Genomic DNA, 17,509 nt, shown 5'->3' on the forward strand with positions numbered 1-17,509 from the left:
ACCTGCCGGACCCGCGGCGGCCCGCGGCGGCGCCGCCCCGCGCAGTTTGCGGGCTCCGCGGAGCGGCCGGGGCGGGGGGGGGGGAAGGGGAGGGCGCTGGGGAGGGGGGCGCTGCTTCAGCAGGAGGCTGGGGGAGCCGCGACGCTCGGGAGGTTAGCGGGAGTAAGAGGCTGGTGTGGCCAGGGGAGCATGTGTTTTTTTGTCTCAAGTAGCGCAGCATGCGGTATTTTCTTTTTATTTATTTATTTATTTATCTATTTATTTATTTATAGGTGAGCAGACTCTCATCTTGCTTGCTATGAAATGGCGCCTTCACCCACAGCTGTGTTCTCCCCAGCGCACAGGCTGCGGGTAGCCACTCCTTAGAAAAGGCAGCTGTGATGGGAGTCAGAGACAAGGGCAGGGGAGGCAGCATACTCGTCCTCAGCTTGCTCTGTAGTTCCCTCCTTCTGAAATTGATGTCTGGTGCTTGCAGGACAAGAGGACTATAAAAAAGACATGTTTTTTTAGTAGATATGTCCTTCCTTAAGAAATTCTGCCTCAGTCTTGTGTTTTATGTGTTAATTTTCAATGTTGCTATTATGTGAACAAAATGCTATTTTACTTTCAAATTAATGGGGTTCTACTGTACCTTCAGTAAATGGATTAGTCTGGACCTAGTTTATTTTACTTCTTCCCTCCCTCCTTGAGCTCTCTCTCTTGGCAGATCCAGCTGCACATAGTAGGCATGGTAGAGACATAACGGCTTGTAAAACTCACCCCACAGTCCTGATGCAGGAGTGCCAGAACAGGATGCCTCAGCTACTAACAGTCCTACACCTGAACACAATCCCATTCCAGACATTTAGGCTAACAAGGAGGCCATGGTCATTTCTAGCAGCGCCTGTGGTTGGTAACCAGTAAACTGATGCACCCAAACCAGGGCTTGCCTGCCAGAAATGTTACTGTGCAGCTGTACAGGGCCTGATAGCAAACAGGTCTCAGAGGGCTCTAGATTGCAACAAGTTTTCTAGGTACATTTTGCAGCACACACTAATCAGCGTTTTGCATAATTATTAGTTTGGTCTAGTTAGTTATAGTCAGCTGTGATTGTCTCTGCTCTGTGGTAGAGCAAAAAGCCATACTTCTGCTCCATTACTGCACAAACAAGTGTTACAAGCAGTCCTAACTGATAGTACATTACATACTTTAAAGGACTCATTAGCCACAAATCCCATGACAAATATCCAGTGGACCTTAAATTTTAATCTGTGCTTTCCTCTGCTAGCAGCACATATTCATATCCTTTCATTAGCTCTTTCCTTAAAATTTTAAGAATCAGATCATACATAAGTAGGGATAGAGCATGGTCAGAATATTTACATTTATTTCCAGGTACTACTAGAAAACCACAGGTCACAGGCACTTATGGATGAAATATTCTCACATTAAAGTACTTCCAAATTTGTGGCTGATTTGTGTGTAAATTGCACACAGCCATTCTGCCTGTCAGTATGTTATCAAGCTGAGAGCAAAACACATTCCATACTTTGAAGTCTGATAGCTCTCATATCCCTTCTGTTACACACACACCATCATCTCATTGAAATTAAGAATTTTATTTTACCCCTAGGAAGTCCACAGCAGATTCTTCCCCCAAGCCATGGCAAGAGATTCCAAGTGACCAAACAACAAGGTGAATAGTTTCTTCTCAGCAGAAAAAGCTATCACACCATTTACTTTTATCCGTGGTCTTTTTCCTGGAAGAGAGGTTTGTGGGAGGATCCTCACCGGGTTTCAGAGCCTCCTTCCATCACTGCCTCATCTGAGACAATCCTTCCATTCTGCTCATCTGAGACAATTCCTCGGGCAAGACTCAGGGAAGGCAGCTCATGAAGAGACAGCTTTTGCACAGGTTAGGGCAGGAGCTAAGTGCAGCAGTCTAACCAGTGCTGAGTAGTGAGGAAGTGACAAGAGCACTCTCATGATGGAGAGACTGAGAAGGATGTGGTTTCATAAAAATCAAGAGTGCTTGGGATCAGGCCAGTTAGAAAGAAGCAGCATGCGTTAAAGCCCAGAGCATCTGCTGTCTGCAAAAAGTGCAAAGATGAGAAAAAAAGTAAACGATTCCCTTTAACAGAAGCAAACCTATTCAGGATAATACATCAAATCAGATCTTAATATACGGCCATGGCTGCAGTTGTACCTATGGGCAGCACTATGGACAGTACTATGAACACATATTTTGTTAGATTGTATATATTCTGGGGCAAGTACCATCTGTATTTGCACAGGCTTGGAGTCTGACTGGGGAGTGCAGGAGTTTCCACATCATGTAAGACAGGCAGTCACTTATCCTGGTGCATTCAGGAAGCAAGAAATAACTTCCAACAACTCTGTGCAAGTCTGAGGTCTCATGCACAACATCACAGACTAGATGAATAATAGCTTCAGTGAGAACCACTGTAACTGAATGTCACAAAGTGAAATATGAATTTCCTTATATCTTATGGGAAAGCTCTTTGCGCTTTTCTGTGATTTCTCTTTCCAGCATTGTTGGGGTAGTTCTGGTCATTTCTTGCAATTCCAGAGCCAGAGCCAGTAGCAGAGGAAGGCTGTGAGGTGGGGAGATCCAGAAGATAATAGGGCTCTTTGTCATCTGTCATTTGCTCTGGAAGAGTATTCTTACAGGCATGGTGATTACATCAGAAAAACTCTGCTTTTAGCTTCCTTATGGAATTTAAGCCTAAACAAAATCAATACATTGTCCGTACAAATGAATAATAATAATAATAATAATAATAATAAGTTACAAGATCTCAATCTTCTAGAAAAGTCTAAATATTCCTGCTCTCTTATGTGCCCAGTGACATAGTTCCCAACCAGCAAGAACCAGCAAGACAAGTGAGACACAGGTAGAATAAAATGAGAAAAAAAACACTGGAAAGTTTGTAGATGGTCTATATGATTCCACACAAAAGAGAATCCCTGATGTATCTGTAAAATTGTTTATAACTTAAACCCCAAATAGCCATAAATACGTATGGTGGAGATTACTATTGTATAAAACCAGTAGCTGTGCAAAGCAGCTACATGCACAGACTGTAGATAATTCACAGACAGGTTTAACCCTAGAGACCTGTGAGTTAAGGCTTGGTTTCTCCTGGAGGTATGGAGGAGTTTGTAAAACCCAAGAGAAAATTCAGTTACTGCAAATTTCTCTTGAGGAAGGAGAAGGACAGAGGCACAGCTGGCAGCATCCCTCCTGGGTCAGTAGGTAAGCTCTTTGCTTCAGTCCTGTTTCAAACATGCTGGTAGCTGACCTTGCACAGGACTCACTGACCTCGTGTTTGCCTGTGGTCTCCAGTATGTTTTTCAGCCCATGCTGAGTTTCACAGTGCTACAGCATCTTGTAGTTAGCTAATTTAAGGTCAGATTAGGTGAGTCCTTGCCTCACAAGAAGAATGATATAAAAACTGCAAAGCTAGTGGAGCTCCCACAATATGTAATAAACTATTGTGAGATGTGCTGCATTCAACAACCTTATATGTGGAATAATTATTAAGCATGTCTGTTAAAATTGTTTAGTACAGAGTGGCCATGGTGTAAAAATAAATAAATAAATAAATAAAATTCTTCTTAACAGCTATATCAACCTGCAAATTAATTCCATATGTTGTATATGCAAGCAATCATTTTCCTGGAAGCACAGACAATGGATGTTTCTTTGGGTCAAGCCATTAAAGATGTATTACACTGTAGATAAAGATTGAACTATCAAAGAAGGTAACTAAAAAATCTGGAACATGGTACAACAGAGTGTAAAACTCTCCAGTAAGCTTCTTTGTGCACTACTACTTCAAGTCAATGTCTATGTAGGAAACAAAAAAAGCATCAAAGCAAGAAGACAGGGCTCTGAAACACTAGTTTGCAACCTTTTTTGATTGTACATTTTATCAATAAAAAATTTTGAGCACACATCCCTAATATATGCACGCATTTATTTATAGGCTATACACCTGTATTTCTGAAGTTCTAATGGAGCTATACTTGAATAGACCATTTTCATGCTCCTTGGGGTGCACACACCCCTCTCCAGAGACCACTGCTATAAATTATCTTATTCTAAAATTATACACTGTCCAAAGAAATATTTTATAATATCTTATACAAGAAAGACCCAAGATAAAAACAACACTTTATAGGCTACTTGGAACACTGATATTAGAAACATCAGCACATTAAAATATTCAGAGAAAGGGAAGGATCAAACAGATCCCAGAGAAGAGCTTTTTATGAACACAGAAAAATGATTTGTTGCTAAAATTTGACCACAGGACTTAAAACAAATGCAGCTGTGAATAGTAAGCCAGTGGCTAGGGTGTGTGGAACCAGTGTACCCTGGGCAGTCTCCAGCATATCTGGAAATACAGAGGTCCCCATCATCATTTCAGCCATTAATAGAAATGTAAATAATTATAGTGCATTCTTTCTGCTTTTCTAGAAATCCACATTCTACTACTCAATAAAGTCTCCCTTGCACCTTGAGGCCCTTGTATAGGTTACATTTCCTCCATATCAATAGCCACCACTGAAACATAATAAAATTCTACTTACCCTACTTCTGCAACTTGTCTCACTGCTGAGAAAGCTAAAGATATCATCTTTTATGTCAATTATGTTTCTTTCGTCCCTTTTGAAGTATGAAAGGGATGTTCTCACACGAAGTGATGCTCTGAGAAACTGCAGAATGAATAAAGTGTGGGTTAACTTTTCATGTTGTGACCATTCCAGAGTGAGTGCTGAAGCCTTTGAGTTAGACATGAAACACCCCTGGCATCAGCATTTCACATTGATCCCCCACCCATCTTTTTGGCGTGCGTGAAGCTCATTACAAGGCACCTAATCTTCCCGGGTTTGGCATGAGACCGAGCTGGTCTGTACCAACAAGGCTGACAGACTTTGGGGCTTGCAAAGAAACCGACAGTATGAGAATTAGCCTCCAAAATCTGAGGGTCAGGATCATTTTCCTTTGTGGATCCACTTTTGTATGACTTTCCCAATGTTACAAAGGAGGCAGGTGACAAAACAGGGAATGACAGCCCTAATTTGCTAGGGGTGAGTGCAGGAACAAGCAGCCTGCAGCAATTGTAGGGAGATGTTTAAACCTGCATCTCTTCTGAAGGCAAAGTACAAGAGGACGTGGATGTGAGTCAACGACAGGTGGGAGCAGTGCCAGGGTTCGGCTGGAAGCAGAACTGGGTTTCAACTTCCCTCCAGGCTTGGCTCACCTGTGGAAGTCCCCATCCTGTATATCCAGTCTCTGATTGCTCTATCCCACCCCTCCAACTCTGATCCACCCACCCTCCTCGTCTGGGCACTGGGGCCAGCTGAAATGCGTTTTCCTGCCTGCTCATGAGCATAATCTTAATTTTGAGTGACACACAACCTGCCTGCATGTGGTCTTGGCAAGTCTGATCCACCCAGTGAATTCCTGTCCCAATATCTGCTCCATCCATTCTATTCCTAATAGAATAGCACTTTTACTAAAATCCTGTAGAATCATTGTCAGAATGGTTTGCAAACACTAAACTGTATAACTAATAGAAATCACCACTTCTCCTAAAACGTGCATTCATCAGAGTAAAACATCTACAGAGAGGTTATTCTCTGTTAAAAGCTGCAGGCTTTTTCATGAGGAATTAACACTTTATATGTTGCTCATAAAAACTCTGGCATCTCCCACCTTTTTGGCAGTGGTTTCTCTCTTTCATAATATTCTGGTGTGCTACAGATGATAAAAGAGATGGCTGAGTTTCAGACGGATGCTTTTGAAACACTAGTGGGCGATCAGCAATGAGATGATTACCTGTCAAACAGTTGATCCAATTTGTCATGCTCTATTGGGATTTTAACAAATGTGAAGGAGGCAAAAAAGTGATTTGCATAGAGTCAGAAAATGATCCAAACCTTCCCCCAATATATTGCAGAGAACTCAGAACACTTCAGCTATCTTTTCTTTTTTTCTCTTTTTCTTTTTCTTTTTCTTTTTCTTTTTTCTTTTTCTTTTTCTTTTTCTTTTTCTTTTTCTTTTCTTTTTCTTTTTCTTTTTCTTTTTCTTTTTCTTTTTCTCTTTCTCTTTCTCTTTCTCTTTCTCTTTCTCTTTCTCTTTCTCTTTCTCTTTCTCTTTCTCTTTCTCTTTCTCTTTCTCTTTCTTTCTCTTTCTCTTCTTTCTCTTTCTCTTTCTCTTTCTCTTTCTCTTTCTCTTTCTCTTTCTCTTTCTCTTTCTCTTTCTCTTTCTCTTTCTCTTTCTCTCTCTTTCTCTTTCTCTTTCTCTTTCTCTTCTCTTTCTCTTTCTCTTTCTCTTTCTTTCTCTTTCTCTTTCTCTTTCTCTTTCTCTTTCTCTTTCTCTTTCTCTTTCTCTTTCTCTTTCTCTTTCTCTTTCTCTTTCTCTTTCTCTTTCTCTTTCTCTTTCTCTTTCTCTTTCTCTTTCTCTTTCTCTTTCTCTTTTCTTTCTTCTCTTTCTCTTTCTTTCTCTTCTCTTTCTCTTTCTTTCTTCTCTTTCCTTTTCCTTTCTTTTTCCTTTCCTTTCTTTTCCTTTTCCTTTTCCTTTTCCTTTTCCTTTTCCTTTTCCTTTTCCTTTTCCTTTTCCTTTTCCTTTTCCTTTTCCTTTTCCTTTTCCTTTTCCTTTTCCTTTTCCTTTTCCTTTTCCTTTTCCTTTTCCTTTTCCTTTTCCTTTTCCTTTTCCTTTTCCTTTTCTTTTCTTCCTTCTCCTTTGCCCTTTTCTCTTTTCCTTTTCATTTTCCATCCTTTTTAAATGAGAAAAGAATAAGCTATAAATCTCAAAACAAGATTCATATCCAGATTTGAGCCATAGTGAAGCTTAGTCAGGATGTTTGGCTCTAGCTGTTGGGTCATCCAATTACAGGAGTAAGAAATTCACCACAACATTTAAGATTCAGATCATTTTAATGTTTTCTAAGTTGGAAAGATATTTTGATTTGGGGTTTTGTCTACAGAGCTGGTTGGGTTTACTTTTATCTAAGCTTTTATAAGTGCATTTTCTTCCAAAAGCAGCTTGAACTCAAAGCTCTGCCTGAGGAGAGGAGCCTTGCTCCTGCAAGATTTCTAAGAGAAAAAAGGCATGGAGTATCTCTCTAATCTAGCAGGGTGAGACGGAAAGATTTGGTAGAGTTTCACGTACATTTGGACAAACATCTGCACTTTTTGATGATTATCCTAAACATTCTTCCAAACTTTTGGAAAGCTGCCTGGTACTTGTCAACATGCACAAAATACTAGTCCCTATGGTGTGTGAGTCTGGATTATAAATAATTGCACAAAATCCAATGGTATCATGACACAGTGGTTAGATTTTCTCTAAGAATTAGAAAAAAATCCTCACACCCTAATATTGTTCTAAAGCAAAATCTTTCTGTTTATTACCTGTCTTTCATATTGTCAGTTACTCTCTGAGAATTACTCTTTGAAAGAAAATCTGAAACTGACAGCACAAAATCTGAGCACTTGGCAAGGTCACTTTGTTTAGACTTCCCCTGCGTGAGAGCTGTGAAAAGCGTTATAGTCAGTCTGCTCCACTAAGCCAAGCATTTCTCAAACATCTGGAATCTTTTAATTTCTTCTTGACTGACCTAACAGCCTTCTGCAGCTTTCTAAAGTCCATCAAGTCCTGTAGCATCTCATAGCATCGTGGCGAGAGCAATTTTCACAAATGGGACAGGTACATACATTCTGAAACTACCTGTTTTAGGAGACCTTGATTACTGCCAACGTGTCAAAAATTTTTCATGGCTAACAATTTATTATTATCTGCTAAGGAGTGGTGTTGGCAGCTCTTTCCTGTGATGTCACCAGGAAAGCAGTAGGAATGATTTAAAAGTCAGGAGCTTTCAGTTATTGTTTAAGGTACTCGATAAGCTAGGTACTGTATTCTCCTCACATTTGTCTACAAGAAAAGATGCATTTATGGGAAGTTTTCCAGATTTCTCTTCATTAAAGTGAAGAGGGCACATTTTATTTGCTGCTAAATAAATTAGTATATTACATTGCAGATTATTATACTTCGCAGTGTGCTTGGCCTATACTTCACAGAAAGTAAGTCAAGTGCAGAGCTATAACTTGTTTCTTCTGAGAGCTACCTTGGCTCAGAAAAGATCTTTTCTCTCCAAATGTCAAAGGTTTTGTGGTACACTTGTAATCTTGTGTTCTCTATATCAACATTTCAGATGGTTTCTGTTGACTGTTGAAACATAAATCAAAACACAGTGGGGCAAATTTTGCCTAGAAAGGCCTGGAAACCAAATCCTGCTGGAAAAGCTCTAAAGGAGACATATTTGGCTTTGTAATGTTCAACTTTCTTGTGTACTTCTGCCTCTTGAGTTTAACAGCTCCAGCATTGTGCCTACAGTGCAATTAGACAATCTGAAAGAGGTTGTGACTTAAAAGCACTGATCTCTCTTTGGGAGTTAGACAGACAGACAGAGAGAGAGAGAGAGAGAGAGAGAGAGAGAGACCCTTTGATTAAAAAAAAAAAAAAAAAAGTCATAAATGAAATACCCCCATACCATCTTTTAGGAATATTAGATGGCACAGCTTCACTTTGTAGAGATAATTAAAGATTACAGGGTAGGTAACAATCAGATAAATAGTTAAACTGCTGGTGGAGTGGTGCCTTCATACAAAGGGACCAGTAGAGCAGGGTCATGAAACTAACCTTCCTAGCCATGTCTGCAGGAGCTGAATATTTCAGCTAACCACAGCCTTTTCCTTCTTTTTTATACCCCAAAGGGTTTGTGCCCAGACCACAAAGAATATTTTACATCTGCCTCATATTTGGAAGTGGTGCCACATGTATGCTGTATAGGTCCTGACGCTTGTTTGGTAATTCATTTATAACAATCATGTTTCTGTGGCACTCATAACTTGTATTTGAGTTATCTGTGCAGTTAGTTTGCAGTTGCCTTGTAAGTTCAAGCAGAGAAATCGGTTTCATCCCTGTAGCTCTTACATCTGATCTAATATTGAACAGAGTATTTGTAAAAAAAATTATTGCTTTCCTTGCTAAGCTAGAACAGAACAAATGAGGTGTGTTTTTAAAATAGTAGCTTCATAGAGTTACAGAGTCAGAAGGATGAAAAGGCTTTTAAGGCATCAAGTCACCTATGTGCCCCACAGTAAAATCAATTATATCCACATTATTTTTGATAGATATTTAGCTAACTTATTTTTTACAGCCTGTAAGGATGGAAATTCCACAGGCTTTCCAAAGTACTCCAGTGCTTCACTATTTATATAGTTACAAAGTGTCCATAATGTCTAATGTGAACTTTTCCTATTGCAATTAGAGCTCAGTAGCACTTGCCCTCTCCTCAAAAGGTACATAATACAGATCATTTTATTCCTCTTTGAAGCAGCTTTTGTGTAGCTTTTTACATTTCTTCTCATGCTGCACTCCTTTACCAAACAACATAAAAACACAAATACACATGTTGTTTAATAAAAACAGTTTGCTTTTTTAGGCTAGTTTTATAAGACAAAAGGAAGAGAAACATACAGAGCGATGGAGTGATTACATTGAAAATTCCAGTGATAACTTACTGGCTGTGAATTATTACCTCAGCCATATAGGTAATATGACCTTGGCATACAGGTCTGAAACTTATTGCATGCATGATATTTCAATTTAGTGTCAATTCAACAAGCAGCATACTTGCAGACATGAATGGCATTGCCAGTAGCAATGAAAAGATCTGGTTTCTCACAGGTTTGCATGTATGTTAAAAATAAATAAATAAATAAATAAATTCTCTTAAGTCTCTTCCTTATCACCAATATCAGTCATGGCATTACTCTTTCCTCTCCTACTTGGCTGTCGTGAGGCCATATCTCAAATCCTGTGTTCAGTTTTGGGCCCCTCACTAGAAGAAGGACATCAAGATGCTGCAGCATGTCCAAAGAAGGGCAATGAAGCTGGAGAAAGGTGTAGAGAACAAGTCTTATGGGGAGTGGCTGGAGTTGTTTAGCCTGGAGAAAAGGAGGCTCAGGGGAGACCCAATCACTCTCCACAACTACCTCAAAGGAGGCTGTAGTGGGATGAGGGTCAGTCTCTTCTCCCAAGCAACAAGCAATAGGACAAGAGGAAATTGTCAGAAGTTGCACCAAGGGAGGTTTAAGCTGGATATTAGGAAAAATATCTTCACTGAAAGGGTTGTGAGGCATTGGAAGAGGCTGCACAGGGAAGTGTTTGAGTCACCACCCCTGGAGGTATTCAAAGGGCATGTACATGTGGTGCTTAGGGACATGGTTTATTGCTGGACTTGGTAGTGCTAGGTTAACAGCTGGACTTGATGATTGGAGAGATCTTTTCCAACTTTAATTATTATGTGATTCTGTGATTCTAATTCTATCCACCTAATGATGAGTTTATATAGTCTAAACTAATAATAATAATAATAATAATAATAATAATAATAATATTAATTACATAATACAACACACCATATTTTTGCCAGTACCTGTAATTATTATTTGAGATGATTTTGGAGGCCTAAAAAACTTGGTAAGTGAATTGAAATAGTGGTAGGGCTCAGGATCTGCTGCTGATATAGGGAATCTTCTGACCGGGAGCTGGCTGGAGACCTGCACTCGTGGAAGCATTAACGTGCTAGTCAAAGCTAAGACCCAGATGAAAAGCTTGGCACTGTGGGGCTTCGTATTCCTTTGGGAAATTAGGGTGCCAGTTATGAAATTACGTCTTGTGAAATTGAGTATTTGGGGGGATTTAAAATATTATTTATTCTAGAGACTTCAGACAGTGGTATTTCACTACCTGTATCATGTACTATTGTTCTCATGAGCCTAATCACTATACCCCTTGTTATTTTTTTTCTTTTTCTTTCTGGCAAGCACCTTCCCCCTCAAGTCAAGTTCACTCTACAGTCTCATATTTCATTTTCCCTGGTTTGAGGAAATGTCATGTTGTGTTGGAGTCTAAGAATAGAAGGGGCTCATCAGTCAACATTTTTATAGTGTGCTAATCATCACTGCAGTGAGCTGATTTGGTACTCTGGATTTTGACCACTGCCTTGGTCAATCACTGAGCAGTTCTATTCATCATCTACCTATTCTTTTGGATTTGTTTCCATCGTGGTCACCTAGAGAAAAAAAAAAAAAAAAAAAAAAAGAGAGAGAGAGAGAGAAAAAAAAGGGCAAAAATCATTGAAAGTCATGTCTTCTGTGAAAAAAAAAAATAATCAACATTCACTGGATATAATAAATGCTGAAAAACGAACCTTGAGTATGAATAAATATATTTTATGAATAAATTAGGGAATATGATTATATCAAATACAAATTTTGTTTCAAAAATAGTCCATGCTTTTTAGAAGAATTGTTTTCTTTTCTCAAGGACATTCATGGACAAAATTTATGCAGATGTTACATTTTCTCTCTATAGACACCCTTTACAAAAACGAAATTTTGATACAGAATTTTAGTGTTTACCCCTGCTCATTGTACTGTAATTAAGAATCAGCAGTGCTACTCTGATTTTAGCTTAAGTTGCTGTTATATTATACCTGTGCAATTTGTAATATGAAAAGTAATGTTATAAACTTGTTTGGCAGAAAGCATTTCGATCCTGATACACGAATGCTCTCAAATTCTTTTATGAATGTCTCATCTACTTTTAGCAAGAAAAGATAAGTATACTTAAAAAATAAATGTATGGTAGAGAAGACAATATAGAACCATATACATTCATATTTATAAAGTATATATGAGAAAATGAAGACAACAAACTCAGAGACTGCTTTCCAACCCATTTCTTCACCATTACAACCTCCCATGAAGTATCAGTTTTTCTAGTTAACTTTGGTTTCCCAGCTGTTCTGAGGAGATCACACATGCACACTGCATGGAAAGGGTGTCCCTTTCTTAGAGACAAAATTTTGTTCTGTTTTGTCAGACTACACAATGATTATTGGGAGCAGCCAAAATCACTGATATTTTCTTCCTTAGTGGGTTGCTATCAGCAAATTGGTCCTTTCACACATGCCTCTATGTCCCAGTCATGGTGGGCAGAAAATAAAATTAATGAGAATCCAAAGAATTTGCTCAGATCTGAAAAGGGAAAAAAAAAAATCCCTGACATGGTGTGCAGGTCCTTCTCTGGTATATTTGGCAATTGAACAAGTATACCCTGTTCCTGTGTGGTCTGTCTTATCAGTTGGCAAGAGTCTGCCCAAGTCAAAGCTGGTGTCCATAAAGTCAAGGCTGCTGACCCACAAGACAATGTCTGTTTGGGTATGGAAAATGCTACATTTTAAATGAATAAGGGCAAATTCATGAATGAAGATATTTTCTTTGTGAAGGAAGTTGAATTTATGTCCAAGATTTAACTGAAAAAAAAAAAATACGGGAAAGTAACAAAGGAAGACAACACCATTAATAAAAAAAAAAAAAAGGGGGGGGGGGGAATCAGAGCATGAGCTAGTCAGGTCTACTATAAAATATAAGATGTCATGCCCCATTTGCAGAAACAAGATAAAAATCTGTCTTGGAAGGGATGTCTAGAGGTGATAGCCTAAGACCTGCCTGAGACCAGGATAACTCAAAGTGAGAAAAGGTTGCTCAGGGCATTGTCCAAGCCTTGTCCAGACTGAAATTCTCCTAGAATGGACATTCCTGTGAGGGATTCACCTTTCCATTTCACTTTTTCTTTTACCTAATTTTGGAATATTGTTTATCAAAATGATTTTAGTTTTACATTGAACTTCCAAATATTTTTTCAAAAGTCTCTCATTTGAGATTTGCTTCAGAGGCCTCTCATATATAAGTTGTTCATTTCATTGTGAAAAATGAAGACAGAGAGGTCTGTTGATTGATTTCACATTCTGCTGCAGTGAAACATAACAGTTTAAACCCTGGTCTCCACTTGGTAGCTCATCCCAGCATTTAGATAGTTCTTTTTCCCAAGGGACAGGTGTCAACAAGAACAATTTATTGTCAAGGAAAAGGATTTCAGATAGGACTTTTATTCTTCCTTCAGGAAGAAAACAAAAACAAAATCAAACAAACAAACATCCACCCCCCAAAAAAACAAACAAAGAAAAAAAAAACTGTAGGTGCCCTCATCTGAATACAGATTAAGATTACATTACCTTTTGTAACCAGTTGGCTATGTGGAATTTTACATCTGTCTAAATGTAAGTGTGAAAGGAACTATTTGCAAAACCCATGTATTTGCACTGAAGACTCTCGAAAATTGTGTTTAAGTGTCTGGGGCTGGGGAGACAATTAAGAAGAGACACAGTGAGGGTCCATGCCCCAAAAAGGCACACTAATTCTAAGCCTGAAGTGAGCCTAGTCCAAAAGTAGTCATAGGCAGAGGAAGTGGGTCATAGTCAGAGGAACCTGGATGTTCATCCAGCATTTCTGGGCACATTGCAGAGGTGCTGCTACTGCTCTGCTGGTGGTAGAAACCTGAAAATGTCACAAGGCCCTCAATATTTAAAAGCAGTGACTAGCTGCCAAAAGGGTTAGAATACGAAAACGTTAGCCTGATGGCGTCCTTCAGTGGCACAAACTCTTCTGGCTCTTTCTGCAAGCCATTACATCTGTGCTACTTCCCAGTATGCCAAGTAGCCATGATAGGAGGATGCAAAATGTCTCTGCCCTGTTATTGCTGATTTATATTCTCAAATAAAATATTTTAATTAAATTATTTTAGAATGAAATGTGATAATTTTTAGTAGACAACAGAGTAATTGGACATTAGAAGAGGAAAATGAACTGTGACTGGGGCAGCAGTTTAGTGCTGCAGGAAAATACCAGCAATCCTAATGAGGTGCTAAAAAGCAAAATGAAAGCAGTTCCAGTCAGATAGTTGATTTAAAAAAACAGTTGCTTTAGGGCTTTCATGTAGAATATATCACCCTCATTCTTATCTGCAACACTTTATCTGTTATTGTCAACCACTGTCATGACAGTGTGAGCTTCAGCAAATGAGCATAAAGACAAGGGGAAGTTGAAGTTAATTAAAAATGCAATATTTTTAAAAAATTAAATATTATTTAAGTCCTGGTCAAGTATGGACTCTATTTTATGATATTCATTCTGAAATTAACATGTACAATTGAAATAAACTCTGAAAGGCCTTGCTATTGCATAAACAAAGCACGTATACACGATATCTTCCAGCACAGCTGCCTAACTCACATAGAAATATTATACTAAATATTCACCAAAATAAATTAACTTATGCATTAAAAACATTTGCCTGGCATAATATATAGGGCATTCATACAGAGCTTTAGTTTAAATGCATTAAGCCTACCTAATTTTCAGTATTTAACTCCACTTCATATATCATTATTTTCTTTGCATCTGCAGTGTTATCTGTTGGCTGAGTTTAAAAACTGTTTTCTCATGCACATAGGTATATGTTTAACCACAGCAATGCAAGTAGACTCAAGTCTTGTGGTTATAGCTGGATGCTGTCAGGATTGTTCTACAGGATCTCCCTGAACCTCCATTATTTCTGGATGAGAATGTGAGAAGTTGAAGAGCTAGGACTCAGAAAAATGAGTTTCAAGGGGCTTTGCCACATTGTATTAATGAGTCTGCAAACAGAAAGTGAGATGAAAGGAATGTTCTGCTAATTTACTACATTTGGGAGAAAATTAAAACAAAATCGGGGCATGAGTCTGCATATTTTCTACACACTTTCTCTTTGTGTATAGATCATCCCCTGCAAAAATGATTTTTTAATTAAGATGTGCCAGTGAACTGTTGATATATTGTGAAGCCAAAGAATGTCTGACAGCATAAATATAATATGTAGACCAATCAAGTGAGAAAGTGAGTGAACTTGCAAAAAAGATTATAGAGTAAACAGCAAATCATCTTAACTGTCTCTCTCACCCAAAGATTATCTTACATTCTGGAAGACAAAGCAAAGACCTGCCATGCTGCTGAGTACAAACCAATTGCTGGTTGTAATGAATCGCAGGCAAGCTGGTGTTGTGACTCAGCAGAGCATCTGATAAAGGCTGCAGCTCCCACGGTGGTGCTAGCCTGACATCTACTGTATGCTGCATCTCAGGAATCAGCTGGTTATGCAGTGGAAAGTGCTTTTCAAAACGAAGGTGCTCTTGAAGATACTATTCGTTTCATACACACACACACAAAATAATTATGATTTAAACATTTCTCTTCTCATTCTCTTTTTCCTGACTTGACTCTCCCTTCTGAGCCAGTAAGTATTTCTCAGGTAAACTATATCTCAGTACGGAAGACTTTATAGTAATTCTGACATTTTCATTATTCAGTAGTGATTTCATAGATATGAAGTATCTAAGGTGAAGAAGATTTCAAGAAGATTCAAACATAACTTCAAATCTGCAATTGCGAAATCAACAAGTTATTTCAGTTTGAAATAAAAGCTAATCTATCATTCAGTGAGCCAGAGGACACTGTGACCAAAAAGAGCTGGCCCTGAACCCTTCCTGACCCTTGTGTTCTTCACTGGCTGAGGACCTAGAGCCAGCTAACAAGAAACAGAAGACACTGGATATAATATGGGAGTGAAACTGCCTAACCCCAGCTGGAAGTTTTGAAAATGCTGCAAATTGTCTGCCATATCTTCAGTAGGAAGATACTCTGATGCTTTTAAAGATCTGAGGCCAATGTGTCCAGCCCAATTCCAAAAAGAGTGTAAGATAAAATTCATGAAAGGAACAGCAGAGTTTAAAATGCATTTAGGACATAGAGGTACAAATTGGCCTCAGGAGAGATAAATCAGACTAATCTTAATAGCTTTTGAAGCTTTTTAATTGTTTTAACTTATGTGATTAAGATACCTAAACACAGTTGAAAATTTACTCTCTTGATTACTTTGACATTCAACTCCCACCTGGAATTCGTTTGGATTCCCACTTGGAATCAGCTCTTAACCAGGTAAAATAAATACGTACCTCCAGAGGCTGACTCATCCCCTTATAAGCACTTAGCTTAGGATGGGTTAAATTATCTAAGGAGGTTCTTCGCTTTTTATCTTTGACAGCAATAGGAGAGTAGGTAACTACTTTGGCTCTTATATACATCTCACATACATGACTTTATATAAAGACCACCCAGTTGCCTCAGGAATCATATTAATCTGACAGTTAGTCTGATTGCTCACTACCAGAATAGGGCTCCTTGAATCAGACGATTTCTTGGATGTCCTCAAGTGATATGGAGACCATGCCAGTTTCTGAAGTTTTTCTGAAGCCCCATTTTCTTGATGGGGCTACTTTTCAGAAAAAAAAAAAAAAACAAAACCAACAACAAAACCGTGAGCAGACCTATAAACAAAAGATAGGAAGAGAAAATCCTGCAAATTGACTTAGATCTTATTGCCATAAAAGTTTGTAAATTCTGTGAGCACTGCTCAGTTAATGTTCTGTCGTGATGTAAGGTAGGTAGCTCTGCAAGGCTTCAGCCTTCAGGCTTGTCTCCCATGCAGAGTGCAACCAGCAGGTGTGCAAAGTAGGGATTTTGTTCCTTGTTCTTTCCATTTGGACAAAGAGGAATAAAGCAACATTGAAAATTTTGCCCAGTGTGTGTTAAAATCTTAACAGAGCAGAATAACATGTAGACACACACATAAATGTATTATTTAAATGAAGTCATCTGTAAATGCTGTTCTTCGAACCTAATTCAGACTATAGCACAGCACCTGGTGCCATTAATCACTTCTGCTGTTTTCATAGCTGACACTGGGAATAGTCTTGAATAGGTCACAGTTCCCCAGACTGATACTTTATGGGACAGGCCTAATGATTCACTTTAATAATTTTAAATTAATTCTCTCTTTTTTCTCCATTCTCTGATTCCGTTTTCCACTTTCCGGTAACTGTCTTACACTTTTATCTCGATCAATAATGTTGTGAGTAGTCAGAGTACCTGACAGATGACAACATCTTCATTATTTAAGGAGGTCTCTTATGACATGTGACCATCTACAAAGGGCATTTTCAAAAAAAAAAAAAAAAGAGAGAGAGAAAAAAGAAAAAAATAGCTTTTACTTTATAAAATACTGCAGATGCAGATGGAAAGTGATGTATTATGTGAAGTACTAAACAAAGAAATAAATAACCAGCTATAGGAATATCTTTTTTCTTCTTGTCACAAAGCAATCTAAATTTTAGCATTTATTCTACAAATGTCTTAGCCTCTTAGAGGCAAATTATGCATGAAATAATGCAATTAAAACTGAAATAAAAGATTTAAATGCAGCCTCTAGAGGCATCCAATGGCACCACACTGTCTCACTCTTTACTGCCTCTTAAAATGAATGTTCAATTTATAGGAAAACCTTTCCAGTCCTAGCTCTTACAATTCTCTGTTTTTGATGGCACCAGTCATAATTCAGTTTCCCTATGCCATAGTAACACATCAACATTTCCTTCATGTTCAAAACCAAACCAAACCAAAACAAAAAACACCAACAAACAACTCCATGACC

Source organism: Anser anser (genome assembly GCF_964211835.1).
Source record: "Anser anser genome assembly, chromosome: Z".
Taxonomy (NCBI): Eukaryota; Metazoa; Chordata; class Aves; order Anseriformes; family Anatidae; genus Anser; species Anser anser.